This window comes from Lissotriton helveticus, chromosome 10 (assembly GCF_964261635.1).
Source record: "Lissotriton helveticus chromosome 10, aLisHel1.1, whole genome shotgun sequence".
NCBI lineage: Eukaryota > Metazoa > Chordata > Amphibia > Caudata > Salamandridae > Lissotriton > Lissotriton helveticus.
This window is the reverse complement of record NC_136071.1, coordinates 730,416,077-730,439,578: the sequence shown is the minus strand read 5'-3', so window position 1 is coordinate 730,439,578 and position 23,502 is coordinate 730,416,077. Positions and strand designations below refer to the sequence as shown.

The following is a 23,502-nucleotide window of genomic DNA, read 5'->3' as shown; positions in this document are numbered from 1 at the left end:
TTATATCTACAGAAGGTCTCTTGGGATTACAAAGGTGGCCCCATACCTCTGGTACTAGCAGAAATGGATCACATCAGATTCTGCACCAGCTCTCAGCATGCGAATGTTCTCCAAGTGTGTGTGATCATGCCTACGCAGTGCATTATTAAACGCGCCAAAATCAGAGGTGGCCACAGCTGCATATGTGTTATGTCTAGAACGTGTGCTGATCAGTCCGAACAACAACCACTGTGTTGAAATAACCTTGAAGACCTCGGCACTCACTGTTCAGACTAAGCTTACAAAGCAAGGCTGCTAATATAGAAAAACATGTTATTCTCGTGTGAAGCAAAACACTCTGCTAAACTCTAAACATTTATTCTAGTGTGTGCCATGGGCAAAAGGCAGCTGAAAGGAAAAATAGTGTTTAAACTTCTAATAAGCTCATGTCAACTTAACACAGTGTGAAAGCAAGGCTCAGCCCCATGACATTAGAGACTGGATCATTAGAGTACTGCAAGGAGAGCGTATAGTGAATTTATAAGTGCTTCGGAATTGGCGGAGTGATTGGATAAGTACATATGTTGGCGGAGGCTAATCCCCGAACACGAGCTTAGCTCTAATTGACTGCCCTCCATGTGCCAAAAACTGAAATTTGGGCTTTGCATGGCCCTGTATTGCTAAACCTGCAACACTCCACTGAATGTGCAATAAACATTCATATCCACACAGATGTATCATGTGCACGATCTTTCATGTGTGGAAATATAGATGACTGTAGGGTCAGTGATTCCCCCTATCTTCCATGTGGCCATGTTTTGGGTCTTGGGTCACAGGGTGACACATTGGCGCTTGCTGCCCAGGTGGCGGCAGCACTACAACAGGGACACTTGCATCAGTTGATTCTTCATACAGCCCAGGATGGAAGTACGCCCAGAGCTCCGGAGTCATTGTTCACAGCCTCACACAGGACTGGCATACGCCAGGCCAGCCCACTCCACTCACGCATACGGGGAGGGACAACAACGCTACATGACCCAGATTTTCATTGTAGTGATCTGCTGCTCCCAGGTCTAGTTATCAGTATACCACAGCCACTCCCTGACGTCTGGTTTACACCCACACCACAACCATCAAGCACAGACGTCACAGGACACGTGATCCTGCCAAAAAAAAGGACCGGGCGCACATGCTCCACGCCATTTCCATTTCAGACTTGGTGGCGCCGGATGTACTAACTAAGCTTGAGGGCTCCACGATGTCCCGGCACGTGGTTGTGGACACACCGGTGGCGGAAAGGTGAGCTGTGAGGGTTTTGTCCACAGTGTGAGCACTCACTGTCCCTCTCCATCTCTTTCTTTCTCTCCCACATACTCTTTCTCTCTCTCTTCCCTCTCTCACACTGTTTATCTCTGTCTCTCTTTCTCTCTCTCTTCCTCTCTCTCTAACTCTTCCTCTCCCTCTCACTTTCACTCTTCCTCTGTTTCTCTCTTCCTCTTTCCCACACTGTTTCTCTCTTTCTCTCTCTCTTCCTCTTTCACACTGTTTCTCTCTCTCTCTCACTCTTTCTCTCTGTCTTCCTCTCACTCTTTCTTTCTTTCTTTCTCTCTCTCTCTCTCTTCCTCTCTCTCTCTCTCTCTCTCTCTCTCTCTTTCTCTCTCTCTCCTTTGATGGATGCATGACGCACAATCTTATCTTGCTTTTTGTCTAGCAGGCTGTGATTCACAGATTGACAACACCCCCCCCACACGGGTCTCCCGCCACGAGACAATGACTTCAGTTTCACTGAGTTAATGTCACCAGACCTGAGCGCGTCTGCAGACTACGATGATACAAGCCCATCCTAGCAATCAACACCCACTCTGAATTGTGAGCTTGGCTTAACCGCGTTGTACGCAACGGCTGAGAAGGTTGCTTCGGCACGTGGTGGACCCTCCTTGACACGCGCCGGTGGCGGAAGGTGAGCAGAGAGACTTGTTTGCGCTGCTGCTGGCAGTCACCTACAGGCAGTGGGAGTGGATGGGGTGCAGCAGCCTGGGTGTGCAACGGCGGGCAGACCCCTCTGGGCAGTGGGAGTGGATGGGGTGCAGCAGCTTGAGTGCACAGTGGTGGGCAGACACCTCTGGGCAGTGGAAGTGGATGGGGTGCAGTTGCCTGGATGCACAAAGGCGGGACAGCGATCTAGGGGTGCGGAGTTGTATGTACTCTGCCATTACTGATTCCATACTATGTTTCAGATGACTAAGCTTGAGGGCTGCACTATATCCCGGCACGTGGTTGGAGACACACAGGTGGCAGAAAGGTGAGCAGTGAGGATTTTTTCCATAGTGTCAATACTCACTCTCCCTCTCCATCTCCATCTCTCTTAACGGGACAGGTTCCTTGTCCCTGGAAACAAGCTAGAGTTGAAGCCCTTCTTAAGAAAAGTAACTTAGACCCTGATTTCTGGTCTAATTATCGCCGCATCTCTTTGTTGCCTGGAATGAGTAAATTGGCAGAAAAACATGTAAATTCTGTACTGTCAGCTCATCTTGAGGATAATAATTACCTCCACCCTACTCAGACCGCCTTTAGGCGCCATCAGGGCACAGAGACTGCTCCTCTTGCTGTGCTAGAAGAGTCAAGGAAAATCTTGGACAACGGAGGCTGCACTGCAATTATTCTATTGGATCTCAGTGCAGCCTTTGATACTGTGAATCACCACATTATGATTAGGGCTCCCGGTTTTATGGTATTTATTTTTTAAACATTTCCGTCTACATTTATCCATATTTATTTTTATGTCATTTTATCTGTATATATCCGCATTTATTTTTGTCGCAAGCAAAAAAAGGCGTTGCAGCTAGTATTTTTCCACTTTTATTTAAATAGACCGTGCACACGATTGTTATAGGTTTAGCTATATGTTTATATGCGCCAAATTAAGTAAACACAATACAGTCATCAGAAAACTTTGCCATTGTGATACAAGTCATAGTGGTGTCAGAGATTACTTGCAGTAATACATGTGATCTGCTGATGTGTTACAATATTGAAAACACTGTCACTAGCAATGATTATTAGATGTAAAAACAATTTGAATTTAGACGAATGCATCTGAGCACTTTCAGTGATCTGGCCAAAGACTGCATGAAAGAGCTGTCTGCTTTCGTGATAAATTAGAGATATTGGATGCCTCGTTCTCCTTATTGTCAGTTCCATGCTCCTCCCTGCAGCATGCTCTGTGGTGCGTGTTGACCATAGCTGAGAGAGCAAACAACCTCCTCTGAAGCAGCAAGTTCTCATTTGAGAAATAAATGTAAGGCCCATGCATTAGGCCTGCCGTGCACTATTTCCCTCGCATTTCTGAAGCCTAAAATATCCAACAACACCCACGTGAGCTGGCAGCTTTTAATTCACACTTTTTAAAACTAAGACCTTTGCTAATGTAAAACACATTTGTAGAGTAGAACAATCATAGTTTCTGAGATCTCGGCCAAAGTGAAATACTTCAGGTTACAGAGGCTGGGAGTTTCAGACCCCCTCTGAACCTTTGCTCAGTTCCAGTTGACACAATACTTTTAACTTTTTTGTTTTAGAGTTATTGTACTTTTTATTCAATATTCTTTTTTATCATTTTCCTGGATAATGTTAACCAATCGCTTTTTATAATTGGTACAGTTTAAAGAATGAAGTTGAAGCTAAATGGTGCGATGATTTGTGAAAGCTTGAGCTTTGTGATAAAGGAACCGCTGGTCTTTCTAACGTTTTGGGTTCCCACTCATTTTCCCACGCCTACCAAAGATTAATGGCCCAGCAGGTGTTAAAGTGGCCAGGCATACACTGCAATTAGGAAGAGGGGCGAGGCAAGGCAACCACGGGCTGGAGCACAGATTGACAAATAATTCTCGGAATCTGGAAATCTGATTAGGTCGTATTTTTCCGTTTCTATTTATAAATACAGACGGAAGAAGAATATTTTTCCGTCTGTATTTATATGTAAAAATCAGTTTAAACGGAAAACCGGGAGCCTTAATTATGATCCAAAGACGCAGGTAGGTGGGTGTTGAAGGCATTGCCCTAGAATGGCTGCAGTCCTTTCTTTCAGCCAGGTCCTTTGTGGTCTTCGAAGATGGTGCACTCTCTGACCAGAGGCTGTTACAGTGTGGAGTCCCTCAGGGATCTTCATTGAGTCCCATCTTGTTTAACATCTATATGAGGCCATTGGCAGAGGTGGAACTTCCCTAGGGGATCCATACTGTTACGTATGTCGATGACACCCAATTAGTGGTGTCTCTTAGTCAGCAAGATAAAGCTGACTCAGGTGTAGGGGCATGCCTTACAAGGGTTTCTGAATAGATGTTTTTGTCTTTTCTTAAATGAAATGGCACAAAGACTGATTCTCGGCCATGCTGCACTAGTAATCTGAATTCTTCGTGGCCCATTTGCCTTGGTTCGCCGCCTGTCCCTAAGATACAAATTAAGAGTCTTGGTGTCTGGCTTGATTGCAACCTACATTTTAAAGCTCAAGCAAGCAAGGGGGCCACAAATTGTTATGGCATGCTCAGGATGATGCGGAAGACTCTTCCCCTTCTCCCATTCGATGCCAGGCGCATGGTGTTTCAATCTTTGATTTTATCGCGGTTGGACTACGCAAATGCAGTTTATCTGGGTGCACCACAGGGAACTATCAAGAAACTTCAGATAGCCCAGAATTGTGCGGCTTGTCTCCTGATGAACATCCCGAAGCGTAAGTCGGCTAAGTTAGCGCTTGGCCGACTGCATTGACTTCCTGTCTCGGAAAGAGTCTGGTTTAAGGCAATGTGTATTGTCCACAAGTGCATCTCCGGCAAGGGCCCAGCTCTGCTTCAGTCCATGCTGCAATTTTATGATGCCAAGAGAACTTTGAGATCCAACAATAAACATCTGCTGGCAGTGCCGAGGATCATACGGTCACGGACTGGAGGACGGCGGTTCTCCTATAATGGGGCCAAACTTTGGAATCAGCTTCCAGATTCCATTCGCCTTGAGTCTGACCATCTTAGATTCAGGAAGTAGTTGAAGACTCTTCTCATAGCTTGATCAGTGATGGATGATTGGTGTTATAGGATGCGCTGGGATGCCCTTGGGTAGCCATGCGCTATACAAGTCCGTATTCATTCATTCATTCATTCATCTCTTCCTTTCTGTCACTCACACTCTTTCTCTCTCTCACTCTCTATCTCTTCCTTTCTCTCTCTCACACTATTTCTCTCTTTCTCTGTCTCTTCCTCCCTCTCTCATTCTTTCTCTTTTTCTCTCTCTTCGTCTCTGTCTCACTATTTTTCTCTCTTCCTCTCTCTCACACTGTTTTTCTCTTTCTCTCTCTCTTCCTTGAATCTAACTCTTTCTCTCTCTTTCTTCTTCTCTATCTCTCTCTCACTCTTTCTCTCTTTCTCTATCTTCCTCTCTCTCTCACTCTTTCTTTCTTTCTCTCTCTCTTCCTCTCAGCCTGGGTGCACAGGAGCGGCCAGACACCGCTAGGCAGTGGGAGTGGATGGGGTGCAGCAGCCTGTGTGTGCAGGAACAGGCAGTCACCTCCGGGCAGTGGGAGTGGATTGGGTGCAGCAGCCTGGTTGCACAGCAGTGGACAGACACCTCTGGGCAGTGGTAGTTCTACTGAGTGGCAGTTCTACTGAGTCACATGATGGCTGCCAACACTTCCTCGTTTTGAGTGTTGGCAGCCAATCACAGAGAAGCTCGTGCTCGGGGTTAGGCTCCGCCTAGATATCGAAACTTTTATTTTTTTCATTTCTCAGTACCTACTGAACGATTTACACTATTTTAAAAAAAAGTTTGCTTTCTGATCTAAGCACGACCTTTTTGCCAAATTTGGGGTAATTCCGTTCAGTAGTTTCGGCAGTAGCCTTACCAAAAGTTTCCTATGGGAAATTGATTTTTTGACTCTTATTTTTTGAATTTCTCAAAAATTACTGAACAGATTTACAAAATTTAAAAATAAATTCGCTTTCTGAACCAAACTCTACCTTTTTGCCAATTTTGGGGTAGTTTTGCCCATCTCAAAATTTCCTATGGAAATTATCTTGGGGAAAACGCGTTTTGGGGACCCCTTTTTTTCTTAGCCCCCGCTTGACGAATCACCCCCAAATTTTCAGGATAGCAGCTGACCTGGATAGACTTTTTTTTCGAGAATTTCGCGAAGATTAGTCAAACGATGCCATAGTTATTAACAAATAAAAAAATGCGAACAGGAGCACACCGCAAGTCCGTGCAAAAAAGGTATTTATTTCATGAATAGAAAACCCCCCTCCAGCGTTGACAGACGCGTTATGCCGCTCTGGCTTTGTCAATGTCCTAATATATATATATGTATATACATGAAACCAAGATCCCAAAAAACGACTGCGGTGGGCCAAACAATGGCACAGACTCCAGTTAAAGATGCAATAAAGAAATGTTATTGTCTTAGCATGTCAGGATGACACGTTTCGATCACAAGCCTGTGGTCTTGATCATATATCTATATATATCTATATACGCACACGCACACGCACACGAAAATAAAAACCAAGATCATCATACAAGCCTCAAATGTCATTTTTTTTTTAAACACTTTATTGAAGCTGCTGAGGCAATCCAAAGTAGTATAACACAAATATAGACCATGTACCGAGGAATAACAGGTATCACAGTCAGCATGTCAAGTTGTACAGGGAAGTGACCAACAGGATTGCGCAGTGTAACATTCGGGATGTAACGGTATAAACATTTTCAAATAAGGCAACAGGTATGTATAAAAACGAAAAGAAATAGCACAAAAATTAAAGGAAGATAAAAGAAACAGAAATCATAATTGTTATCTTGCAAGACCAGCCTATCAACTCAGCAAGTGCGACGATGAGCATTACAGTTGACAACAACCACATTATAGCTAAAGCAGACAACGTCATGTGCCACCCTTCCAGGAAATGGGCAATGATCAAGAGCATACACACGAGGTCGAGCATACACACGAATGGACCCGACATTGCACCAGAGCCAGTAACCACGGGAGAAGGCGGCCCCAACGCCAGGAAAGGCGAGGAGACCCCAATCTCGCCAGTACCCCGCCACAACCCACAAGGGGCGGAAGCGTGCCGCAACTAAATCAACACCAAAACAGGAACAGAGAAGGGGGGCCCCGCAATCTAACCCACCCCGGTCGGAGTATTGGGATGTAAGGATTGAGAGGACGCTTCTTTTGCCCTCCCCGCAAGATACTGGCGATATGGGCCCCAGATGTCCACAGGGCGGGAGGAGGCAGGGAGCTGTTCCGAATATTCCACACTGTTAACATTACAGTACGCCACACTCCTGAGCCATGATTGAACCGTGGGAGCGCGTCGCGAGCACCAGAGCAGCGCAACTTCCCTTTTTGCCAGCAGGAAGCAAATGGACGCCAATTTACGAGTGTTGCGAGGGAAATTGGACACGTAACCAAGCAGGGCTATCTCCGGCGTGACAGACAATGACAGATCCAGTATTTCTCCCAAAGTTTTGTGCACCTCAACCCAGTAGGTGTGCAGTCTCGGGCATGTCCAGGACAGGTGGGAAAAGTCGGCATGAGGAGCGTTACATTTGGGGCAAGTGTGTGGTCTGTTGGTGTCAATTCTGTGGGCAAGCGCCGGGGTGTGGTACAACCTTCGAAGGAATTTAAAGTGTATAAGTTTGTGTCTGCTATTCATGGAGACCTCCCTGGTCATGGCACAACATGCCTCCCATTGATCGTCTGAGATTAGTGTGCCCAGATCTAGTTCCCATGCGGTGCGTACCGCTTCATCCGACGTGGGAAGTGAAGACAAGCACAGTTTGTATAGTTTGGACACCACGTGAGCCCCCGAAGGAGTTCTGTATGATGTATGTTAGCGCTGGAGTATCATCAGGCGGAAGAGGGAATGTGGGAAAGGTAGCTTTCAACAGCGCCCGCACTCTTGTAAGTATAAATGTATCCATAAAGGTTCGATCGGTGAAGCGGGGTTCTTCAGTTATTGTGAAAACGTGGCCATTAGGGAACAGATCGCCAATTGTGTGTAGTTGGAATTTCGATAGCGATCTGCGTACCACCATTTCGCCCGTTATGGGGAGCCAGTGGGAATTGGGCAGTGGGAGGGCAGGAGAGTACAACATGTCAACGTGCAGCAGTCGCCTGAGTTTGTACCAAGCCCAAGTCGTTGTGGTGAGTGGGAGTATGTCATGTGGTTCTCGGGGGAGGCCCTTGGGAAGAACCGTTGCAAGGAGCAGCGGGAGCGCCGCATCAGCCTCAGGTTTCAAATGTGGAATTCTGGCATCAGGATGATACCAAGGGTGAGCATAGGAGCACTGGGCGACCAAGTAGTAAAGGTGGAAATCTGGGACCCCAAATCCACCCTTTTTGTAAGGAAGTGTCAGCGTGCGCCAGGCTAATCGAGGGCATTTCCCCCCCCACACCAATCTCAGCAGGGCAGTGCGTAATTGTGTGAAAAAAACCTTGGTGAGGGGGATCGGTATGTTGTTGAAGAGGTACAAAAAAAACGGGGGAGAACCACCATCTTGACAATGGCGATGCGCCCAGCCACTGATAAAGGGAGACGGAGCCACCTATCGGTGTTATCCTCCAGAAAGTCAAGAGCTTGTCCGTAATTCAGGCGAATAATGGAAACGGTGTCAAGATGCACATGTACCCCAGGTATTTGACAGACTCATCACACCACTCCAGTGGGAGGGAGCAGGGCCAGCGCGTGGTGGCGGGGGTAAGAGGGAACAGTTGCGATTTGTGCCAATTAACCCTGAGGCCCGAGTACTCGCCAAAGCGTGCAACCTCAGACAGCAGGGGTTGTAGATTGGTCTCAGGAGTACGGACATATAAAACCATGTCGTCCGCATAGAGCGAGACCAAGAGAGGGCCGGTGAGGAACTGGAGCCTCCTGTGTAGATATTGTTCCTGGAAATGCCGCACTAGGGGGTCCATCGCCAAAATAAATAATAAGGGAGACAAGGGGCATCCCTGACGGGTACCCCTGGACAGAGTGAACACGTCAGTGATGGTACCATTGAGGCGAATGCGGGCAGCAGGTGCAGTATACAGCAGCTCCACAGTCGCGACAAACATAGCAGGCATGCCCATCCTTCGCATCACGTCCAAAAAGAAGGGCCATTCCAGAGTGTCAAAGGCTTTTTCAGTGTCTAAAAAGACCGCGGCAGCTGGGGTGGCAGGATCAATTCTGTGTAGAACTGAGAAAAGCGTGCAACGGTTCAAGGAGGTCGACCGTTGAGGGATAAAACCCGACTGTGCCGGCGAGATAATGGTGTTAACCAGCAGTGCAAGCCGCATCGCCAACACTTTGGCCAGAATCTTATAGTCCAGGTTCAGGAGCGAGAGCGGGCGATAGGAACTGCAGACCGTGGGGTCGCGTCCTGGTTTGGGTAACAAAACTATGACCGCCTCACGGAGCGTCGGAGGAAGAATACCAGACTCCAGGGCTTCGGCGTATACTTCAACCAGTATGGGCACCAGCTCCTCCTTGTACGCCTGGTAAAACTCAGCCGTGAAGCCGTCTAGGCCGGGCGCCGAGGACCCCTTTAGGGAGTCAATCGCTTCCACAATCAATTCCGGAGTGATGGGATAGGCCAAAAAATCCTGCATATATTTCTCCAAGAACACCATAGCAATTTCGTTAATGTACGGCCCTGGATCACGACGCTCAGCCGTAAGGGCAGACTAGTAAAGGTGCCGGTAGTAAGTCAAAAAGGTGTCGCAAATGGCGGGGGTGGAAAAATGATGGTCGCCTTGCGCATCCACTATTTCAGTGATATACGCCGCTTGTCGGGGAGGGCGTAGCAGCTGGGCCAGCAGCCTGCCTGGCCTATCTCCCTCACCATACCGGCGCGCCGTATGGTACTTGCCCAAATATTTCAGCTCTTTGTCCGCCGCTTCCCTGAACTCTAGTAGCAGTTCGAGGCGGTGCGCCTCGTGGCCCGGGGAAGGGTCAGCAAGGATTGCAGTCTCAACGGCCAACAAGTCACCCTCCAGGCTGGACAGAGTGGCACGGATATCACGCAGCGCCCCCACATGTTTGGCAATGAACACCCCTCTTATAGTGGCCCAGGAGGACACAGATCCGGTATTAAGGTCGAAGTAGTCCTCAATTGCAGAACGAACCTCCTCTGCAAAGACCGGGTCCGCCAATGCCCTCCCAGGGAATCTCCACTGCCGTTCGTATCCACCCAACCTAGGAACTGCGAGGGACAGGACCACTGGGGAATGGTCAGACAGGGTGCGGGGGAGCGTTCGAAGATCAGTGACCCAACCCACTAAGCCCGGAGAAAGTAGCCAGTAATCAATTCTGGTGCTCGTGTTGTGGTAGCTGGAGTGGTGAGTGAAGGCAGGGGTGTCAGAGTGTAGCTTGGCTTCTATGTCCAGAAGCGAGAAATGTGAGCAAATGGTCACCACAGCCGCGCGGGTAAGTGACTTGCGATCTGGGGAGGGGGATGTGCTATCTCTACTGGTGTTCATCAAGAAGTTGAAATCGCCCCATAGCGCCAGTAAGTCTATGTCGGAGTGCAGTAGTGACAGGTACAGGTCCTCGAAACAGGCCGGTGAATCAACATTGGGACCATAACAACATTCCAGTGATAATCGCATACCTGCCCTCACTGTCAATCTTACTATTTGTGAATACAAAGGGGATCCGTTTATGTATTAGAATTGCCACACCACGTGCATATCTACTGTAGCATGAAAACACTCTGTGTGCACCCCAACCCCTTGCAAAGGAGGCCGTGTCCGCCTGATTCATATGAGTCTCTTGTAGAAAAAGCACATCAGTTCTGTGTCTCTCAGCATATTGCATAACCTGTTTCCGTTTACGGGTGGATTTCAGACCTCGAACATTCCATGTCATCAATGTCAGACTAGAAGGACCAGCCAGCAAACCTATCCGGGCCAGAACGTTAGATCAAGGACTGTAAGCAAGGAGTGGTCAGTCAACAATCCGATACTCTGTGTCTCGCAATCAGACAACAACAAAAAAAAAGGGAACCACAAAAAATACACACAACCCCTCCCCCACCCACCACCCAGCCTCCCAGCACCCCTAGAGAGGCAGAACCCAACTAAATCCTGAACAACAGTGCAGATTGACAATAGCCAGTGAAACGTAGCATCTAAACATATCTGCAAATGTAAGAGTAACATGTCCCAGAAAAAAGAGTAAAACAAGTAGGCATACGCCATGGGGGGTAGCAAGGCTATCCCCCGAGCGGGCGACCCAACAGCGCAAAAGTGGAGACGTTAGCAAGTATGAATATCTGGCTGTGTCGGACCGTCCCATCAAACAAACAAGCAGCCATGTCCGAAGTAGCACGGGCAATCAGCCCCGATCGGTGTCTGCAAATAAGTCTGCACTAGCTTGCGTGTCAGGCTGCTGCGGAGAATGAGGTCTGGAGCCAGTAGCCGATCCCGGACCCTTTTTGTATGAATGGCAGAAGTCTTGGGTCTCAGCCGGAGAATCGAAGATGCAGAATCTGCCATGAATGTCTACTTTCAGACGGGCTGGGTAGAGCATGCTGTATTTCAAGCCGAGGTTGCGGAGTGCCGCCTTGACACTGGTGTATTTCCGTCGCGCCTCTTGCACCATCAAAGTGTAGTCCGGAAAAAAGGACAACTTGCTCCCCTGCCACTGTACTTCCCCCATCTCCCGTGCAGCTCGGAGGGCGGCATCACGGTCACGAAAGTTCATAATTCTGGCAATGATGGGACGGGGTAGTTGCCCCGTGCGTGGTTTAGGCCCCAAGGACCTATGTGCTCTTTCCACCACGAAGCCAGCCGTGAAAGTGTCCTTGCCGAACAATTCAACGAGGAGGTTTTCCACAAAGGTGTCGAACCGGCCAGTGGCAGTCGTCTCCGCCACGCCAAGGATCCGAATGTTATTTCGCCGGCTCCGCGCTTCTAAATCCTCGTTCTTGATGGCCACATCTTTAAGAATCTTCTCGACCCGTTCCAGCCGCTTCAGAGTCTTAGAGGCCCCATCTTCCAAATCAGATATTCTGGACTCAGCCAAGTCAAGGCGCCGGTCGTGGGCCTGTACTGTGGAGCCAATGTCAGATAACTTTTTCTCCAGACTATCAAAGCGAGTGTCCAGTGCCTTGAAACCAGCACGCATCTCCCCCATCATGGCGGCCATCATGGATGTCGCATCGCCACTGTCCTGCGCCCCCTGAGCTCCCGAAGCCGCTCCTGGAGGGGGATCAGCAGTAGGTAGGATTGAAAAAGATAGCAGCATAGTTACAACTGAGATTATCCTCACCTACATAGGATTTATAATTAATTACTACGGTGTCAGATGGCAATACCCACTGGGGTTGAACGAAGCGGAACTACAGGCCCCAGCATGCTATGCAGCACTCATCAAGAGGCGGAGCCAGATGTACTTATCAGGGCGTTCCAATTCAAACATTTGCCAATTGCACTTCCTGAGCCCGTGAGCAAGAACTTTCCAGTTCGAAACGCGTTGGGTTTTTATTTTCGAAGAGAGACTCTGTTTGCTGTACTACGCTGCTAAATCCTGCAATAAAGACTTTCAACCTGCCTTCGAGGCTCCTCAAATGGGCAGCTCTTTTGTTTGGATGTAAAGCGGCCGTGTCCGGTCGCGAGGAGCCCGCTGCTAATCCCATGCAGATTCAGCGCTTGAACATTTGAGCGCTGTGAGGCTTTAGGTTGCGTTGCAGGATTGAAAAAGATAGCAGCATAGTTACAACTGAGATTATCCTCACCTACATAGGATTTATAATGGACAAACGAGATCAGTGACGTTGCATCCTGAACAACGACGCAAGCCGAACTCCGCCCTGCCAGAACACTAGACCGAACCAGCCTTAACAACGCGCATGCGTGGTTAAGGCTGAGTCGATGTTCAGGCAAGTCGTTGTTTGGCTTGCGTGACTCGTTGTTCATGAGTCGTTGTTCAGGATGTTTCCCGTTATTTACATGTTATTTCTTACGTTTAACAATGGCTGACATTCTGGCGAAGTCAGCTGGGTGTCCTATGTCTATGTTGATTACATATTACATTCTTTAAAAACCAGCGTTAACTCGGCGCTCATGACTATTGAAAAAGGCAGCAAGCCGAAACGTGTCTTTATATGCATTTGTAAACCGAATAAAATCTAGGTTTACCGTTCCTGCGAGTGCTTCGCCTCTGTTGTGGATGCGAGTGAGCTTTGGATTGGAAATCCGCGCAGTGTCCGCCACCGCGCTCATAGCACCCAGCCGCGAGTGAAAAGGATCAATGGCGGACAGCTGAGCTTAATATCTATATATATATATATATATATATATATATATATATATATATATATATATATATAAAACAGCAACTCCTTCACCTTCACCGTCACACTTCGCCGCAGAAGACAGGAGCTCGGACTGCAATTTGGTGCTGTAAGTATTATTTTATTGTCTGCTCAAACAAACCACAGCCATGTATATATATATATATATATATATATATATATATATATATATATATATATGTATATATATATATATATATATATACGAAACTATTCAGACCCACAGGAATGAGGTGGCACACTGTCCTTGTAATACAAGTGTTTTAATCGCTCACCAACAACAACGCGTTTCAGCCATAAACGGCTTTTTTGTTGGTGAGCAATTAAAACACTTGTGTCACAAGGACAGTGTGGCACCTAATTCTTGTGGGTCTGAAGAGTTTCGTACAAATTTGTGGTTACCCCTACCACAGCAGGCACCAGCCCCTTGGGCAGGCGTGCGGCGTTCAGCTGACACTTCTTTGGGATATATATATATATATATATATATATATATATATATATATATATATATATATATATATATATATATATATATATATATATATATGTACATGTGTATATATATATATATGTACATGTGTATATAGATAGATAGATATGAAACATATTATTATGCATTCGGTAGAACATTTATAAATGAATGAATGAATGAAATGGGTTTTATATAGCGCATGGCTACCCGGAAGCATCCCAACGCTGAACAGTAGCTAGAGGCACAGCATCCTAGAGGAAGAGCCAGGTCTTTAACTGTTTTCGGAAGGAGAGATGGTTGGGCTCCCTACGAAGGTCCAATGGGAGAGCGTTCCAAAGCCTGGCAGAGTTGTAAGAAAACAACTGACCGCCACTTCTGGCCTACTTAATCCTGGGAACAACTGCTAAAGGGAGTTCATCGGAGCACAGTTTTCTGTTCGACCTGTAAGGGCAGATCATGGCTTTATTGATGGAAGGCCCGCTCCCTTCCAGAGACTTATGGGCGATGCAGAGAGCCTTGAAGTTAATTCTCTCCTGCACCGGGAGCCAGTGGAGGGAGCCTGATGCAGGCCTTGCAGAGCAGCGATTTGGGGTCCCTGTCAGTAGTCTCGCTGCACGATTTTGCAGTTTAGCGACTATTGATTTTGGCGCCCCTAAATAGAGGGCATTGCCATAGTCTAGCCTTGCGAGGATTAAAGCCTGGATCAGCAGTTTTTTTTGCTTTGAATGGTATACCCTTATACCATATCTGTCATGATCTATCATCGAATAAAGGTTCCGACAATAAAGCATTGAACTACTGGTCAGGTCTTATAATACATATAATCCACAAGATTTATATACACAATTATAGATTAACATACATCAGCAGCCAACCAGAAGCCTTTTGTGTATGTGTAAAGTCCAGTATCACCACAAGTGTATCCTGGTGTTGAGCAGGTGTGTATGCATAGCCCTGCCTATAGCAGGTTGGTTAATTAAAAAAACAGGTCTTAAGCTTCTTGAGGGACCTAAGAAGAGAGGAGGAGGGTATGATGTGGGGTGGGAGGTCCTTCCATGCTTTAGGAGCGATGTAAGAGAACGCCCATCTTCCTGATCTGGTTCTGTGTATACCAATGGTGTAACATAAGCTCCCACAGCCTCCGCAGTGCCAAGGTCTCCTGAGCTCCATGCAAACTCCTCAGCAAATGTGGTGGGTGATGACCACTCCCCCTTCCATGCACTTTCCAGGAGGGCCCCTAACGTTTTGTTATGGTGCTGGTGTACACCTGGGATTTGTGCGAGTAAGAGTCCTGTGGAGCATAGTTGACTGGGTGGTTGGTGGAACTTCTATCACTTTCTGCTCTTATTAAACCCATATATTTTAGGTATTACTTTTATATATTTGTAACTAAATTACAAGTTCGCAAAAAATACACACCTGAATGATGGAGAAGTGAGGCTTTTGGCTGCTCTTGGTGTTAACTTGAGTTTGCTCGGTAAGCAATCTTCACAGTTTTTGAAAGGGATAGACCACTGTGGAATATAACATAAAAACCAAACAATGTTTTAATTTTAGAACGTGATTTTCTGCATTATTGAAAACAAATTCAATCACAGTATAGAGGGAAAGGGCAGAGCTGGCCTTACAAGTGCAGGTGTTCCGTTCGCCTCAAAATGCTAATATATAAATATTCGCACTATTCTGAAACAATGAGGCATACTAACAAGCTGAATTCCTGTGACTATGTCAGCAGCAGAAACAGAGTCCAAAGAGACAATTTTCTCTGCTGGCACTCCTGGTGTCAGCTGAGCACAGGCGTTGCTGTGAGTTTAGAGGCCTCATCTGCTGGAGTCCGCCGGGTGCCTTCCACTTGGGAACCCATCATGAACGTATTTTCCTTAATGAGGTTAATTTGTTAAAAGATAGGTGCTGGGGTCCAACTTGCATAAGTGTGATAATTTGAACTATTCCAGGCCACCTTAAGTGCTAACAATGAACTAGAAGCACTGATTTGTTACGTTTTTTTTAAGTATATGGAAGTGTGAAACAGTTTGCTAACCTTGTAAAAGACAGACATCGCCATTATGTGGTGGACTGTCAAAATTAAGTGCTAGTGTTTATAAACAGGTGCCGGTGCCCGGCACCGGCACAAATTAAGCACTGCTTTGAGCACTGAATACCACACACCTCCATTCACACAAAATAGGCAATTCACACAACAATATCGCACACTTCCCTTTGTACAGAAAGGATGCACCTTGAGCAACACAATAAATACCACACAACTTCCACATAATGGACACCACACCATGCGTTTACAACCCCTCCTGCACTCACCACCATCACAAGATTGCTGCTGCGCACATTCCACAAATAAAGAAAATACCTCATACCCACACCCCTCCCCACTACAACCTACACACCTTTTCCGCAGCATGTTGAACCCTACTAATTTCAAACTCGCAACAAATTAATGGATACAGTTGAAACTGTACAGTCACACAAGTCCCCCAGGTTCGCAGACGGCAAAGACTCGTCCATCTTGTAGCCCTGCCTGCCACACCAAAAATCATGAAACAGAAACTACAACACACAAATACTATTTACTCTGTATGCACGTGACCATAATTACAGCACTACAGGTACTGTCTGCACTGTCATGTGCACATGACATAACATCTTCACTCACACCAAATCTGGTTCATCAATACAGTGAAGAAAAAAGCGGACTAAGACAGACAATATATTATATGCCCCCTGGCACCAAAATAAAAGTGTCCCCATTACTAAATTCGAAAGCTAGAAATGTAGCCTATGTTCGGCGCTCCTTTGATCTTGGAAAGAGATGCTATGTACATGTGTTTGCAAGATATGGACGGCTGTATGGATTCGAACTTGCTGCAGGCAATGTTTGTTTTAACATCTGGACAATCAGTAAGAATCTAGAATAGTAGACTATACTACACAAACAGCCTAAAAACGTGTCCACATACTGACCTGTCAAACCAGTGGTTCGGGCACTGCCTGGTTGCCCTATAGGCAGTGTTAAATTTAAGACTGTGGTTTCCGGGGCTGGGCAGTACTTAAATGCATGTGTCAGTCTGCCACAAGGTGGCGCTGTCTATATACATTACAAATGACTATTAGCTGCCGTGCAAGCCATTCTCATGGCTGTGGGACCTGGAATTGTCTGAATTGGCATAACTGTAGGAGTGTGATGTTTAAGTAGTAGGGTTGTTACTGTCATTGGTAGCATGGCATGGCCAATGTGTGGTGCACGCTGCAGTGGCCCCAGACGAGAGCTCTGGTACTTATTTTTTTTCACGAATTAAGCACTGCCTATGGGCCAGTTCAACACTGTTTCGAAAGAGATACCTGGTCTGCACTTATCCCGTCATCAGCACACCTGGTCTGCACTTATCCCGTCATCAGCACACTACAATATTTTTTTGACACCTCCCCTCTCCCCCCAACCCCCCTCGGTTTCACCCGGTTGCTCTCACCCGTCACCTCAGGGCCGCTGAAAGGAACGTGCATCTTAACCAGTCACACTTCAGCTTCATCCCGCCTTGTTGCCATGGACACCGACCCAAACGAGGCCTTTATTCTGCAGCAGGCGCCACAGGACTTCCATGCTGAGTGCATCTCATCTGACCCTTCCAACTGTCACCGGAAGAACTCTCTCAGCCGTAGAACGCTGCCACGCGGTAGTCCACGCGTCCAAACTCCACTCACTGAGCGGGGAAGCCCTTTCCCACCCTTAGCAGTTAGGAGCAGTGGGAGGATTTTCAGCGTTCTCACACACAGGGGAACAACACAGGATGCCATTTCGGGCTATTTGTCGCCCCGTAATACTCATACCTTACCTATGGAATCGGTGTAAAAGAAAGAAGCGATGCCCCTACTTTTGAGCTTTGAAGGAATACTTGGTTGTTAGGGTTTCCATGGTTTACTTTTAAATCGAGAATAACAAATACTGCTGCTTTCCCAGAAATGTAGATTGACGAACAATTATTTCACTGGTAAACGACATATCTCTTTTTCACCTTCCCTGCTGGAATTAAGCAGTTTTTTTGTTGCAGTTTTATGTAACGTGATCTTGACCCGAAGGAATTGGAACGCTTTATTTTGAGCACCATTTCATTAAACAATGTCACATTATTATTATGTTTTTTAGGCAGGGAAAGATTGTATGATGTTCTCAGTATCACAGGATGTTGAGCCGATGCTGAGACGCAAACCTAGTTCCCAAGTTCCAAAATCGTCTGCGCTGGCCGTAACTTCAAGTTTGCTCCTGCTGGTAGTCACAAGGTTTCTCAAACTCCTGTTTTTTTTTCTGCCCTACACTAATTGTGTTGAAATAAGAGCTTCTGTAGGAACCTTTCCCTAATAGATTGGCAAACCTGAACCCTTTTGGTTGCTTATAATCAGGGCCTCTGGGGTTAAGTTTAAAAGGCGGACCAAATTATGTGGCAGGGTTGACTAGATTTTGTGGCAAGGAAAATTATGTAGTGATGGAGCCACGTTCCACGTTCTGGACTTACTCTGGAACCACTGGTCGATGGCTCTTTGTTGCCTGCTTAAATGTGTGGAGGGGAGAGAAACAATTAGCCAATTATATATTAGCAATCCAGTTGCCCATAGTAATAATGGAACACACACTCCGAATCTAAATTTTAGTGAGTTTATTACAAAGCCAAGAAAAGTTGCACATACAAACATCTCAAGGCGAGGGTGTAAAAATACATGGGCACTAATACAAAGCCAAAACTACGAGAGAAATTTAGATGGTGCAACACACACAGGATGACAAATCCCAATAGAATTACGCAAACGATTACTGCACCAACATCAATAGTTCTCTTCATTGGAGGTTCGTAAGTAAAAAAGCATTAATCTGTTCCTATACTACTAATATTGTGTCAACCCTACTCAGCATTCCCCAGGCAAGCACAGGAAAAGGTGTCATCACGTGAAGGCTTCCTAAGATGTGCATTTACGTCGAATGGGTCAAGTTGTCAGGATCCTGGTCTTGCGCCTACACTGCATTGTTGTCTGACTCCTAGATACATCGGCCCTTATGTCATCCTGAGGAAGATCAATCCTGTTGCTTACAGATTGAAATTGCCTGGTACTCTTCGGGTACATCCTGTGTTCCATTGCAGCCTGTTTAAGCCTGCTTTCACTGCTAGGAGACGTGCTCCTCCTCCGGTGCTTTGTGATGGGGGGTTGGAGTATGTGGTACGGAGCACAAAGGACTCTAAGTGGAGGAGGGGTGTGTTGTGGTATCTGGTTTCCTGGAAGGGGTACTCGGCGGAGGATGATTCCTGGGAACCCGTACTTAACATTCATGCCCCTGAAGTCATCCGTTCTTTCCATCGTAGGTTCCCTATGCGGCCTGGTCCTAGGAGGCGCTAGGGAGGAGGACATACTGTCAGGATCCTGGTCTTGCGCCTACACTGCATTGTTGTCTGACTCGCACCAAACACTGAGCAGGTGTGACAAGACCGGGGGACGAACTACGACTCCCAGACTCCCCGGCAGTGGGGAGGTGATAATAGTGATAATAGTGCTGCTGACACGCATCCTATTGCGTGTAATTCTTTGCATTCCTGTTCCTTGCCGGCTGGCGGAGGAACTCCCTTCACGTCGCCCTGATTTTCCAGTTTCTCGGCTTTCACAGAGTGGAGAAGCCTTTTGTTCGTTTCCAGATCCGAGGTAGGAGTGGGAACACAGTTTGTGTAAAACAATACTTTATAGCGGAGCGCGTTGCCTTCAGCCGCGTTTCCGTCTTGGAAAAGAGTTTCTCTTTGACTGTGCATTTTAGAAGCGGAGCGCTGTAGTAGTCCGCTACGCGTTACCGTTTCGAATTTCGGCTCCGGTAGAGAGTTCATCTACTGGAGGTTTTGGTGCCTTTATTTTGAAACTGTGCTAGTGGATGGCTGGCGGAGCGCGGTAGTGGTCTCAACTACGCGTTACCGTGTGGTTAATTTCCTTTTACATTTACTCAGTGATTCATGGGGATTTATACCAGTGCCTGAGGTCCCTGGGCACCGTGTTTCTTTCTCCTCAACAGAGCGGAGTGTTGTGGTTCTTGCTCCCTACACACTACCGTTTCTGTAAGGCCTGGGCGCAATTTCACCTTTATATTTTCTTCTTGGCCTCATACTTGGAAAAGGTGTTTTGGGTATTTCATATGCTTCCAACAGAACCCATTATTGCAAGGCATCCTCACACCATAGTCTAGGTAGGCGGAAAGGTGGTTTGTGCTATTATGTTGTAGGAAGGCCCTATGTTTATTCTATGTGATGTTTGAGTATTGTTTGTGTTCCATTTAGACGCAACTCAGTCAAGGCTGGTGGTGAATGAGGAGGATTTTCAACAGACTTTGTTTCCTTTATTAAGAAGGTACATATATTCCTTAGCGAGACCATTTGAGAGTAGCCAATGTATATGGATTGGTTCTAAGTATATGTTTCTGTCGTTACAGGTTACTCCCTTTCCCTGCTGCCCCTTCCCTTCCCCTCCCTGTCTTTTTTCCCTCGCCTAATGGCTCAAATACTCTGTGTTATACAATTAGAGTGTTTGTGACGTTGGGAGGTGGACCATTGTATCTACAACCGGATCCTGCGGAGCTGAATCTGACAGAATTACACGCCCAAGAAATTAGCTCTGCCCGGTTCGGTTGTCTTTATAATGGCTACTATGGAGGATGTTCTCCAGGCCCTGGTAATGGTTCAGCAGGAGTTAGTCTCCTCTAAAGCAGAAACAGCAGCGTTAAGGGAAAAGGTAGACAAATTGAATAGAAACCCCTTTGATGCCTCTTCCCCCCAGGTACAGGTTACAGTACCTCCTCCTATCCCTTTGGATAGCCCCGAGCGCTATTCTGGGGATCCGGCTAAGACACAAGTATTTCTTACTCAAGTAATGCTTCACTTTTCATGTAAGCCAGCATCCTTCCCTAATAACCACTCCTGAGTGGCGTTTGCCATTTCATATCTCGTAGGCGATGCCGCCAACTGGGCGGTTCCTCTAGTACGGAAGAATGATGCTATACTGTCAGACTGGTCGGCGTTTCGCGCCGAGTTCGAAAGAGTGTTCGATCGAAGGGCCACCACGTTCAGTGCTGATCGAGAACTTCTCACCCTTAGGCAAGGAAGACGTGACTTAGTGTCCTATCTCACCGACTTTAACAGATTGGTAGCAGAGGCAGACTGGCCCGAAGAAAAAAGAATGTCTCTTTTTTACAAGGACTAAGAGATGGCCTAAAGGATGTAATAGCGCAAATTGATCCACAACCCGTCACCTGTACGGATATGATCAATTTGACGCTGCGATTGGATGGTAGACTAACAGATAGAGGGGGCATAGGAGACGTTGGGACAAGGTCTCTTTTATTTCTGAGGGTAACCCTCGCAGAGCCCTACCCTCGTCAGACGCCGGCAGCGAACCTATGGAATTCGGTGCAGTAAGAGCGCCGTTATCCCGGGAAGAAAAAGAGAGTCGCAGGGCTATGGGGTTGTGTATTTACTGTGGGAAGAAGGGGAATTTTGTAAGAGAGTGCCCCACCAAACCAAAGACCTCGGGGGTATGGAATCGGAGCAGAAGAATAGCGGTCTCTGTCATGGGTACACCCGAGAGGAGGACCAAGATCCCGCAGGACAAAGAAGAGACACAGCCTTTAATGAGCCCTTCTCTAACCGTTTTGACCTTACACGACTCAGAGACCCATATCATCCTTCCCATGAGTCTAGAGAGTCAGCTACAGGTCCATCGGGTCAGGGTTATGATTGATTCGGGGGCCACGGGCAATTTTATAGACAGTGGGTTGGTATCCTCCCTATCCTTGGAACGAGTGCCTCGAACCACACCTGAAGAGGTATTAGCAGTAGATGAAACACCGTTGAAATCAGGTCTCATTACAGAACAGACTGATGTAGTGGTACTGTCTGTTGAAGTGCCCGAGGGTAGACATAGAGAAGAACTGGTTCTGAACATCATAGAAGCCCCTCAGTATGAGGTCATTTTGGGAATGCCCTGGTTAAGCCATCACAACCCTACGATTGATTGGAAGGCCAAACAGATACAGTTTCTGTCGGATGAATGCAAGGAGCATCTGGTGGGCCATAGGACAGTTCATACCGCAGCCTTGTTGTTACCAGTGGTAGTGGCTACTGCAGCTGAGAAGATGGTTACCTTGCCCTCTGAATATCTGTGTTACAAGGATGTGTTTAGTGAAAGTAGGGCAGAGCAATTGCCGCCACATAGATTGTATGACTGTCGTATAGATCTGGTGGAGGGGGCTACCATTCCATCATGTCGTGTGTATGCCTTATCAGTCCCCGAAACCAAACATCTGAAGGAATATATAGATCATTATGTGGAGATTGGGTTCATTAGGCCATCCAGATCACCCGCTGCCTCTCCTTTGTTTTTTATCAAGAAAGCGAATGGCGAATTGAGAGCATGTGTGGACTACCGCATGTTGAATAAGAATACTGTACGAAATCGATACCCCTTACCACTCAAATCAGTCCTCTTGGATCAAGTACGGGATGCTAACATTTATACCAGACTAGACCACCGTGGCGCGTACCACTTGGTGCGCGTAAGGGAGGGGGATGAGTGGAAAACTGCCTTCAAGACACGTTATGGGTTGTATGAGTACACCGTCATGCCGTTCGGGCTCTGTAAAGCCCCTGCGGCATTTCAATACTTCCTAAACGATGTCTTGAAGGAGTTTATGGACATCTGCGCGGTGGTCTACATAGATGATATCCTGATATACTCAGAAAGGATTGAGATGCACAGACAGCATGTTTCGAATGTGTTACAGAAATTGAGGGAACATAGGCTTTACTGCAAGTTGAGCAAGTGTGAATTCAGTGTGCCCAAGGTGGAATTTTTGGGTGTGATGCTTTGCCCCACGGGTTTGCAAATGTCTGACAGAAAGGTTCAGGCTGTACAAGAATGGCCCATCCCCACCTGTGTGAAAGATGTCCAGAGCTTTCTAGGGTTTGCGAATTACTATCGCAGGTTTATTCTCCAGTTCTCTCAGGTGGCCGTACCCTTATCCAGATTGCTTAGAAAAGGGGTGTCTTTTCTTTGGACTAATGAGGCGGCAGAAGCGTTCAGGAAATTAAAGGAGGCTTTTACCACTGCTCCCATTCTAGCCCATCCAAAACCCGAACACCCCTACATAGTGGAGGCCGATGCTTCGGACGAAGCAATAGGGGCTATTCTATCACAGAGGAATCAGATCACAGGGCAGCTGCATCCAGTAGCATATCTGTCTAAGAAACTGAGCATGGCCGAAAAGAACTATACTATTGCAGAGAAAGAGTTACTGGCTATAAAAAGGGCTTTTCAGGATTGGAGACAGTACTTGTGGGGAGCATCTTACCCGATCACCGTATTCTCTGACCATAGAAATCTCCAATATATGAAGACAGCACGACATCTCACTCAGAGACAAATGAGGTGGATGCTTTTCTTTTCGGAGTATGACTTTGTGATCACTTTCAGACCTGGGGAGGAAAACCGGAAAGCGGACTCGCTATCCAGGCAGGATCAAACAGATAAGGACACAAGCGAGGAAGTATTGGAGGCAATTGTGGATCCGGCAAAGGTGATTTGCGTGGTTCAGGTAGACAGTTTTTTTAAACTGATTCGCAGAGCTAAAGATCAGGATGCATGGGTGGTGTGGGCCACCAAAGGTA

The 23,502-nt window shown here is 46.9% G+C and overlaps 1 protein-coding gene across 2 annotated transcripts in view; it reads right to left on the bottom strand.

Annotated features, from left to right (window-relative positions):
• Window positions 1-17,441, bottom strand: part of ZMYND11 (zinc finger MYND-type containing 11) — an 836,880-nt gene extending 819,439 nt beyond the window's left edge. For both annotated transcript variants that reach the window (XM_078663281.1, XM_078663280.1), the window contains exons 1-2: window positions 17,287-17,441; window positions 15,221-15,315 (exon numbers count right to left, since the gene is read on the bottom strand). The gene's annotated coding sequence lies outside the window, so the exon portion shown is untranslated. The remainder of the gene's footprint in view (window positions 1-15,220; window positions 15,316-17,286) is intronic.
• Window positions 17,442-23,502: the final 6,061 nt, after the last annotated feature.